The sequence below is a fragment of the Poecilia mexicana genome, unplaced genomic scaffold (genome assembly GCF_051168715.1).
Source record: "Poecilia mexicana isolate PSO_F unplaced genomic scaffold, ASM5116871v1 scaffold_18, whole genome shotgun sequence".
Lineage (NCBI taxonomy): Eukaryota > Metazoa > Chordata > Actinopteri > Cyprinodontiformes > Poeciliidae > Poecilia > Poecilia mexicana.
This window is the reverse complement of record NW_028263387.1, coordinates 14,053,446-14,065,605: the sequence shown is the minus strand read 5'-3', so window position 1 is coordinate 14,065,605 and position 12,160 is coordinate 14,053,446.

Below are 12,160 nucleotides of genomic sequence, written 5' to 3'. Positions count from 1 at the left end.
TCACAAGCTCTACTCGTCTCCTCTCGACCACTGCCCAAACGCTCTCTGACTCTGGTCGCTATGGTAACGTTTACATATCCCTTCAAAATAAGATACAGATGCGCCACAAAAACGAGCATTTTACTTTCGTGAAAATTTTAACTCACGATAAAGACTAACGGGAGCCCTGAGCTTGTTTCTCTGCAACGAGACGGTCCCATCTGGGAGTGATGGGAGACAATGACACCCGAAGTGTTGCTTATATCCACAGCCTGCTTGGTCTCTACGTGGCGAAACAGTTTGAAGCTTCATTGTCTCATTAGCAGCCGGTCGCCGCATGTTACGCAGAGCGGCTTGTAATGTTTGACTCACCTACCGGTCCGGGATAAATCCATCCTCCTGTCTCTTCTCTGGGCCTTTTGCCCTTTGCAAAGAAACTTTCCAAAGACATCTGATCCATTTCTTACTCATTTTGCTGCTTGCGGGCTCAGTGTTGGCACGCAAGTAACTGAGAGAATCCGTTAAAGGATTTTCAAAATAAAAGATCCTCCAGACTCAAATAATACATAAAACTGAAATATTTAATTATTTCTTGAGCGGCCCGGTACCAATGGGGACCACTGCTGTAAACAACCCCAAGGGGAGTAGGGCCACTACAGCGGTTTCAGACTTGCACAGAATCCACACCTCCTGTGTGGACTCTATAGAGTATACTCTATATACCCTATTGTATCTATATACTATATAGAGTATGGCTGCACAGTGGTGCAGCAAAAAGGTTCTGGGTTCGATTCCCGGCCCAGGGTCTTTCTGCATGGAGTTTGCATGTACTCCCTATGCATGGTGGGTTCTCTCCGGGTACTCCAGCTTCCTCCCACAGTCCAAAAACATGACTATCAGGTTAATTGGTCTCTCTAAATTCTCCCTAGGTGTGAGTATGTGTGTGTGTGTGTGTGTGTGTGTGTGTGTGTGTGTGTGTGCATGGTTGTTTGTCCTGTCTGTCTCTGTGTTGCCCTGTGACAAACTGGCAATCTGTCCTGGGTGACCCTGCCTCTCGCCCGGAACATTAGCTGGAGACGGGCACCAGCAACCCTCCCGAACCCAATAAGGGATAAGGTTCTATAGAAAATGGATGGATGGATGGATGGATGGATGGATGGATGGATGGATGGATGGATGGATGGATGGATGGATGGATGGATGGATGGATGGATGGATGGATGGATGGATGGATGGACTATAGAGTACATCATTACTCTTTAGTCGAGGGACCAGACCTCCTGAATGAAGCAAAGCGTAGAGAACAAGGAACTGTTTTTTACCAAGCTAACCTCCTAGTGGAACTTGACTGGAAAGCTTCCAAGCAGAGAAATTTAGTGGATCTTTGTCATTGCTAATTATCTTTAAAAATATGATAAAAAAAAAGAAAATTATTTAATTCATTGTTATTTTTATCACTATAGAAAAAGCAGTTGACTTTCAGTTTAATTTTAAAACAATAAATCAAGTAATTCCTCTTTTAATTTGTCAGCACAATAGTAACTAAATAGAATCTCCAATGACCAAAATTTGCACAGACTGATTTAAAAAAAAAAAAAAACACTGACTAACTACGTAGTTTATTTTTATTGTGATAAATATTTAGTTGATTACTTAAAAAAAAAGATTAGTTCACCTTTTGTAATGGTAAAGAGAGATGATCAATTTTACATTTCACTTTTTTGTTGTTTTTTTTTTCTGCATGCTAATGTGTTGCTTTCAATGCTTGTCTTTGTTTGGCAGGTGTACCTGCAACTGCATCCCCAGCCGTTAGTACAACAGTTTTGCAAAATGCGACGATTACAACCAATGGAACTGCTGCCAACATCACTACCATTGGAGCAACAATGAAGCCTGAAACGTCAGCTGCTAGCAATGCAACGACTACAACACTTACTGCAGTTACAAACATCACAACCGTTGCAGCAACAATAAAGCCTGGAACGTCAGCTGCTAGCAATGCAACGACTACAACACTTACTGCAGTTACAAACATCACAACCGTTGCAGCAACAATAAAGCCTGGAACGTCAGCTCCTAGCATTGCAACGACTAAAACGCTTACTACAGTTACAACAACAAAAACCACAACTGCGGTGCAAACAATAAGGCAGCTGACTTTTAGGTCTCCTGGAGAGACCTTTACAACCGATTTGCTCGACTCAACGTCGACAGCATTTAAAAACCGAGCCACACTTTTAAAGTCCACTGTGAGTGATTTTCTTTGAAATTTGTAACAGTCAAATGATCAGAACATTGCTTTCACAGACAAAATATTTGCTACATATATTAAGCAATGTTGCAAGAGACTTTTTTTCCCCCTAAAAAATAAATGTGCCTATTTATTGAGATTCTACTTACCTAGGTTTTCTGTTCTGTATCTAGTCCATCAATAATTCCCATAATGTTCTAAATAACACGACTTTAACATCAAGATTTGATTTGAATTATCTTTTTTCTTCAGCTTGAACCATACTACAAGCGATCGTTTTCTTCATTCAGTGATCTAACAGTGAAGTCTTTCAGGTAATTCGTTTACAGTGTCTTAACTTTGAGATTAAAAAAAAAAAAATCTTCCAATTCACATTATATGTTTTTTGTTGCATAGAAACGGCTCAATCATCAATGAGATGGAGCTTCGATTTGCATCTGCATCTCCTCCTACTGGATCCGAAATTGCACAAGTTTTGGTCAACGCAGCTTCAAACATCACTGCCTTCACCGTTGACACTACTAGCATTTTTGTGGATGGAACACGTAAGCTAAAATAAATTCAGATATCAGGATAATTATCTACATAAATACAAATCATAAAACATGTTTTATTAAAAACCGTTTCACTATGGAACATTTTGTTGACATCGTGTTTTTCTGTCTCAATGTTTACAGAGGTGTCAAGTGGAGGAAACCACAAGATCAGTCTCATCATGGCTTCCTGCATGGTCCTGTTGTCATGGCTGTTGTCAAGCCAACACTAACATCTGTGCTAACTTCTAGCAGATAATCTGCTTAAAAAATATATTCTAACTGGAAACCACTAACACATCATGAAAGGGCATTTTGTTTAAGAGAAATAATTACTCAAAGAACATTTTCTAAGCATGTTTCAGCAAATCATCAGTCAAAAACTTAAATACTGATAAAAGAACATTTATTATGTGTGCAACTTGTGAAGATGTGATTAAGATGTTACTTTGGCAGCAAAATCCTGGATCCAGTCTATGAAGAAAACAACTCGTGAACTTCCTGCTTCTATTGAGTCATTTCTGTTGTCTAAAGAAGTGACAAAGGATTTAAAGATTTTCTTTCTCAAATCCACTGCACTTTATACTTATATGAAGTTTAATTATCGTGTTCATTATTTATATATATATTTTTTTTAATTCTAATGAAGGAATTACCTGAATGATTAGTAGGTGACACAGTTTATGCAAGCTCTAAAGAATCCTCTATAAATGAATGCTATGGGATAAAAGATATATAGAGCATCTGAACAAAGACCTTTGTGATGATCTTGTTTTTCTTTTTAATATAAACAAATAAATGAGATTGGTTGTTTCTGTATTCAGTATTCTCTTAAGTGTTATGCAAGCTTATTTCTGTGTATCTGATGAAGAAATTTAATAACAGACAATATCAACATTAAATTAAATTAATATAAGATCATTGCGATATTTACCTTTAGGGTGAAAGATGTGTTAAAGGGTGTAAAATACAATGTAGTTGTTTCCAATAAATACATTATGTAAAAAGTATTGCTTTTGTTCTGTTCTGAGCATTGGGACGGGTGACACAGCTACAACATAAAATCTCCGATTTTTTCATTCTAAATCAGATGTCTGATTTGAATTTTAAAAAATTCGCTTTTTCTCTCTCTCTCTTTTTTTTTAAAGAAATTACAAATCACATAAAGCATTTTCAAATAAATACTTTTATTTTAATCATCCCTTCTTGGAATTGATCTGAATTCAAAGTCCAAATAAATACAAGCTGTAAAGCATGTTTACAAAACAAGATGGTAGACCTTGGACGGGCTGACACAGCGCTGAAGTATGGAAGACAAAACATATATATATAAAAATCTCTTTAATAGCATTTTCTTTTTTTTATGCTTAAAAATGCACCACAAGTAGCTAAAAAGGAACCTGTGCTCTTCATAACATCCAACATACATCCTAACATACATTAAATATTTACATCATAAAGACTCATTACATGTTTTTATATGAGGTTGTTAAAATCACCAGAGCCACAGTTACATAATTATATTTGTACATAGCATTATATTTCTGACTGGCATCATTTTTAAATATTAAATCAGATGATCTGATCAGTTACTCAGTACTTCAGTAACCTTTTAAAGACTAACGTACATCATCACCCACTTCATTGTTAGAACACGGTAAAGTCCCAAATGTCACAGCAGGCCAAGCAGGTAGAAAATAGCAGTAGAATAACAAAGCCTGTGCATAAACAATAAGTCTCGTTTTACCTTGAACTAGGTGCGTCTGTCCCTCATGCATTTTTTTAAATTATTTTCCTTCGGTGAAGTTACTCACAGTGGGTATCCAGAAATTTTATTCCAGCAAGAGTGGTGATTTTATAAAGGATAGCGTTTCACTACTCTTTATATAGTGTATGTGGGACATTAGGGGAACCCAAAAGGCTACCAGGGTGCTGATGTTGCTCTGGTTCCACATCAGTCTTTCCATGACCATCGGACAGATCCTTAACGAAGTACTTGCTTTCTCTTACTTGAGTAATTTATTGGATGGTTACGTTTTTACTTTAAGTAAAAACATGTTGAAGTAATGCTACTCCTACTTAAGTACATTTTTTTTGTACTCACCTCTGCCCATATAATCAGGTTTGGTATTCCTGAAGAAGATTCCTGGGAGGAGCTTGTTAAAACGAGAAAGCCCTCAAAGTCTGAAGAACTTTTTCACATGAAGCTAAATAATTATTTTTAGACTAACTAATTATTCTGTTCAAAGTAAATCGTTTTTGAAACGGGACAGATGTCTGACCAGGGGATTATCTTACCTCTTTGATGCTTTTGTATGGATAATTTTTCATGTTTTTATTTAGTTCAAAGCTAATATTATTGCTGCATTCTTTTTTACGTGGTACTTGCGTGTAAAATTATGCTTCCCCCCTTCTTCTTCTTCTTCTTCTGTCAACAACCGTAAAATAAGTTTAATGTTTCATCCGGATTCTCTCCCTCTCAAAGCGGCGCGCACAGCCGGGGCTGCGCGAGAGATAAAGACAGCGAACGGCGCGCGAGACCGCTGCACGAACTTTCCCGATCCGACTCCTGATGTCTTTTCGAGGCCGTGTTCAAACACTGGTGTCTGCAGAACTTGAGATTGGGTGCCGAACAGATTGGACCGCAGGGAGAAGGTGAAGGGGGGACTGGAGGAGATTAATCTGTGTCTAGTGCAAATGTGTTACTTTTGTATTTCATGTAGCGATTAACATGCGTCACACGTTCTATTTAAATATGCTATAATTAATAATAATAATAATAATAATAATAATAATAATAATAATAATAATAATAATAATAATAATAATTTGCTTTGTGGTGCTGACGGGTCACGTCCGCACAAAATGACTGCAGTTGAGGTCTGTTAGAGATGCTTTGTAGCTCAGTGTGGGTGCAATCATCTCAGCCGCTGGAAACGCTGATAATAAAGTCTGGCCCTGCTCTGGCGACATTTCTGGAGCCGCCCAAGGTTATTGTAAAAAAAAAAAAAAAAAAAAGTTTCACAAACGAATAACGTAGTAAGCCGTAGCAAAGGCGGCATGTCGTCAACCAGAGACTTCTTAAGACCCGTTGTAATACAGAACATTAAATATTTTTGTTGTTGTTTGGTTTTGTTTTAATTAAGCAGATCTAAGCCTTTGACATTGAATAAACTAATAAAGCAATCACTTGAAAATGTCTTTCTAAACATTCTGGCATTAAACGAATAGAAATACATCATTACTTTTGTATCCAGTTAGAGTTTAGTCTGATGTAAAGTCAAACTGTGAGAGGAAAAAATATCGTCTTTTTGAAAAGTACATGTATAAACTTCCAATGTCAAATAAAATACTTTCCCAGTTGTGCGGCTTTTTTTTTTTCTTCTTTTTTCTCAGTCATTTTTTTCATAAAATCGACGGGAAGGCGTCCAAAACCGATGCCACCGGCTTTTTCTGACCAAAGGAGTCCCTTGTTTGCTGTTGACGTCGTTCACCAGCCAATACAATATAAATCTCTTTAATACCAGCATTGAAAACGTATTTTGTATTCATGGAATGCTGATGCTTAACGTAAGCAGTCTGCTGTCTTGTTTCATAGATCTTTCTTCCTGCGTGCTTGCGGTGGTTTGGCCAGTTTTGCTGCTATTTATATCTCCGGACGAAAAGATTTCCCAAAAACAATTTCTGTGTCGTCATATATTTAAATAAATAAATAAATAAATAAATAAATAAATAAATAAAAACTTCCTGATAACATTTGGACATATTGGAAATCAAAGATTTGATATGTAATTTTGTATGTTATTGGATTTAAAGTCTACCGAATATTGCTGGTAATAATATTCACGTTAGTATTAGAGAAAACAAATAGATATACATGTTTTGTTCTTATCATAAAACATATATTTATTGAAATTAGTATTATATTTTAACCACTACATACATCTTAACTAAATTGAGACATATGAATGAATACATGGCGTCTTAAATATAATATCTTTATGAAATTTTGTTCGTTCACTTTCGTATTTGTCCCTTTATTTGTTGTTAGGTGGTTTGTGTAACTCTTTTTAAATATTGTGGAAAATATAAGATTTAATACTTTTTGAACAGTAGACTTTGTTTCTATTTTGACCCAGCTGATTTAAAACGGCAATAAATCAAAATAAAATCTAATGCAGCAAAAACTTTTGCTTTAAACTTCAGAAATAGTGACAAACTCTAGAACAGAAACGTCTTCGATTATTACTGTACATTTTATTGTCATATCCTTACGCGCGTTATAAAATACATTCCAGGATTGCGAGGAGCTGACCTACAACATTATTTTTTTGTTGAATATAAAGTTTATTCTATTGAACAAGTTTGTGCCAATATAAACAAATTTGATAGTGTTTATTAAAAAACTAAACATGAGGTGTTAATGCTTGTATTCAATGAAGTGTTCAATGAGAAACATAATGATGCAGCCACACCTTTGCATTCTTACCCTTGTGAATACTACTGATGAAAACACAGTTGCAGTTTAAAAGCTATTCATCTTTAACAAGAGGTCTGTCTAAAGGTATTGTTGTCTGAGTTAGTTTTTAAATACATCAGACACTTTATAAATAACTTAAACCTTTGTACAAAACAGTCTGTTCAACTTTGTAGGATGTAGATTTCATAGCATCTGTGCTAAAAAAAAAGAGACATTCACATTTCTTTGAAAAAAAAAGAACTTGGTGGGGGGGGGATTAAAGTGTAAATTATTAAAACAACCAAATCATTCAATACAATGACTTATGTAACTATGAAACCCTCTTCTATTAGTCGGTGTTACACCCCTTTCCATAAACAAGACAAGATAATGACGTCTGGTTTGTTCACTATGATGGAATGGTTAGACAATTGGAATGCAAACCAAGCCAAACATCACTGTTGCGAGTTGTTTTCATTCTTCTGACACCAACAATAGTTCAAATACGAATTTCTCAACCTGCGTCATACTTGCAATAGACAAGTGATATATAAGGTTCAGCAGCAGACTGGTTAACCAAGAGTTGGAAGAGAAGCAGGACAGGATTCGAGGAACTTTTTGAAATCTGCTACTGCTTTGGGTAAGTACATTTCTTGGTCTAATAATGCATGATTGATTTCACATTAAGGTACATTAGTACAAGGCTTTGCAATTTACACCTACATGAGAAATCAAGGTTTTAGCTTTTCTTTAAAAAATTATTTTGATGTGATTTGTGTTTGAGGTTCTCACTGTCATTGAGAACCTCAAATGAGGTTCTCAATTTGAGAACCTCATTTGAGGTGTTAACTGTTAACTTTAACAGCTAACAGTGTTAGCTGTTAAAGTACAGCTAAAGTAAGTTTAGCTGTACTTTAAATGACTATGTCCCCCTCCCCTCATTCCACAAAAAACACAAAATTCAAAAACAAAAACGTCTTCTGTGTAAATTTGTTGCCAATAAATTTCCTAGAAATTGACAGAGAAGTAAAAAATATTGGCATAGTCAATATTCCTATTTAGTCCAAATGTAAATTGGAATGAATGGTCTTTTAAGCATATTTATGTGTCTTTAATATTGGCAAAATCGCTAAAATGTAAAATTATACACACAAGATAAAATGCTGACTGGGAAGTGGAATCAGACTTTAAGCTAGATATGTCAAAACAATTTAATAGCTTTTAATTAGAAAGAAAGTGCAAATTATCGCTGGGAACAAATATTTGAGGACAAAATATAATCTACACAATACCGTGGAAAACCCTTAAATGAAACATTAACCAGGAAATTGCTAACACGTTTAGTTCTTAATTTTTAGAAATTTCTATTGAAAGATTTTTTTTATGTTAATAAATATGACAATATGTACTGCATACATTTAAAGAACATTATGTTTTGTTAAAAACCTGGAGAAAACTACAGAGAAAATATAGCAAATAAATAAATCAATTTGATGTGTTTTCTGTTTGAGGATCGACAGGCAGATGCTCACAAATTGTGTTGAGTGTTTTTCATTGTCTTCTTGTAAGGACAGTTGTAGGCTGCTTTATTTTGTCGGAACAGTCTAAATAACTTTCAATTATGTTGTTGTTTATGGTTATAAAATGACTGGCTTACATGACAATCAATTTATCTGTGGCTGACTATTTCGATGCTGAAAGTAATTATCGTCTGTCAAGTTACAAGTGTGGATGTGTAAACATTTTTCAGGTAAAACATTAAAAATGGGGGCTAAAGGAATCTTGATGATACTACTAATACTGAAAGGTAAGTTCATGAGTGCAAAATTTTGAAAAGTTCGTGTAAATTTGAAGCTGTAAAATAACAGTGTAATATAGTAAAACTTTTCCAAATATAACCAACCAACAGTAAGTACAACAATGATGGTGGCACAGACTCCAACCACAACAACAGCGGCTCCAACCACAACCACAGCAGCGCCTACCACAACAACAGCAGCGCCAACCACAACCACAGCAGCGCCAACCACAACCACAGCAGCACCAACCACAACCACAGCTGTACCAACCACAACAACAGCAGCGCCAACCACAACCACAGCAGCGCCAACCACAACCACAGCAGCACCAACCACAACCACAGCTGTACCAACCACAACAACAGCAGCGCCAACCACAACAACAGCAGCGCCAACCACAACCACAGCAGCGCCAACCACAACCACAGCAGCGCCAACCACAACCACAGCAGCACCAACCACAACCACAGCTGCACCAACCACAACAACAGCAGCGCCAACCACAACAACAGCAGCGCCAACCACAACCACAGCAGCACCAACCACAACCACAGCTGTACCAACCACAACAACAGCAGCGCCAACCACAACCACAGCAGCGCCAACCACAACCACAGCAGCGCCAACCACAACCACAGCAGCACCAACCACAACCACAGCTGTACCAACCACAACAACAGCAGCGCCAACCACAACAACAGCAGCGCCAACCACAACAACAGCAGCGCCAACCACAACCACAGCAGCGCCAACCACAACCACAGCAGCACCAACCACAACCACAGCTGTACCAACCACAACAACAGCAGCACCAACCACAACCACAGCAGCGCCAACCACAACCACAGCTGCACCAACCACAACAACAGCAGCGCCAACCACAACAACAGCAGCACCAACCACAACCACAGCAGCACCAACCACAACCACAGCTGCACCAACCACAACCACAGCTGCACCAACAACCACCACAGCTGCACCAACCACAACAACAACAGCGCCAACCACAACCACAGCAGCGCCAACCACAACCACAGCAGCGCCAACCACAACAACAGCAGCGCCAACCACAACCACAGCTGCACCAACCACAACAACAGCAGCGCCAACCACAACAACAGCTGCACCAACCACAACCACAGCAGCGCCAACCACAACCACAGCTGCACCAACCACAACCACAGCTGCACCAACCACAACCACAGCAGTGCCAACCACAACCACAGCTGCACCAACCACAACCACAGCAGCGCCAACCACAACCACAGCTGCACCAACCACAACCACATCGGCTCCAACCACATCCACAGCTGCACCAACCACAACCACAGCTGCACCAACCACAACCACAGCGGCGCCAACCACAACCACAGCTGCACCAACCACAACCACATCGGCTCCAACCACAACCACAGCTGCACCAACCACAACCACAGCTGCACCAACCACAACCACAGCAGCGCCAACCACAACCACAGCTGCACCAACCACAACCACAGATGCACCAACCACAACCACAACTGCTCCAACCACAACCACAGCTGCACCAACCACAACCACAGCTGCACCAACCACAACCACATCTGCTCCAACCACAACCACAGCTGCACCAACCACAACCACAGCTGCACCAACCACAACCACAGCAGCGCCAACCACAACCACAGCTGCACCAACCACAACCACAGCTGCACCAACCACAACCACAGCAGCGCCAACCACAACCACTACTGCACCAACCACAACCACAGCAGCGCCAACCACAACCACAGCTGCACCAACCACGACCACATCGGCTCCAACCACAACCACAGCTGCACCAACCACAACCACAGCTGCACCAACCACAACCACATCTGCTCCAACCACAACCACAGCTGCACCAACCACAACGACAGCAGCGCCAACCACAACCACAGCTGCACCAACCACAACCACATCTGCTCCAACCACAACCACATCTGCTCCAACCACAACCACAGCTGCACCAACCACAACCACATCTGCACCAACCACAACAACAGCTTCACCAACCACAACCACAGCATTGCCAACCACAACCACAACTGCACCAACCACAACCACATCAGCGCCAACCACAACCACTGCAGCCTCAACCACAACAACAGCGGCTCCAACCACAACCACAGCAGCGCCAACCACAACCACAGCTGCACCAACCACAACCACATCGGCTCCAACCACAACCACAGCTGCACCAACCACAACGACAGCTGCACCAACCACAACAACAGCTTCACCAACCACAACCACAGCATTGCCAACCACAACCACAACTGCACCAACCACAACCACATCAGCGCCAACCACAACCACTGCAGCCTCAACCACAACAACAGCGGCTCCAACCACAACCACAGCAGCGCCAACCACAACCACAGCTGCACCAACCACAACCACATCGGCTCCAACCACAACCACAGCTGCACCAACCACAACGACAGCTGCACCAACCACAACCACATCTGCTCCAACCACAACCACAGCTGCACCAACCACAACGACAGCAGCGCCAACCACAACAACAGCTGCACCAACCACAACCACAGCTGCACCAACCACAACCACAGCAGCGCCAACCACAACCACAGCTGCACCAACCACAACCACAGCTGCACCAACCACAACCACATCTGCTCCAACCACAACCACAGCTGCACCAACCACAACCACAGCTGCACCAACCACAACCACAGCTGCACCAACCACAACCACAGCTGCACCAACCACAACCACAGCTGCACCAACAACAACCACAGCAGCGCCAACCACAACCACAGCTGCACCAACCACAACCACAGCAGCGCCAACCACAACCACAGCTGCAGCAACCACAACCACAGCAGCGCCAACCACAACCACATCGGCTCCAACCACAACCACAGCAGCGCCAACCACAACCACAGCTGCACCAACCACAACCACATCTGCTCCAACCACAACCACATCTGCTCCAACCACAACCACAGCTGCACCAACCACAACCACAGCAGCTCCAACCACAACCACAGCAGCTCCAACCACAACAACAGCAGCACCAACCACAACCACAGCTGCACCAACAACAACCACAGCTGCACCAACCACAACCACATCAGCGCCAACCACAACCACTGCA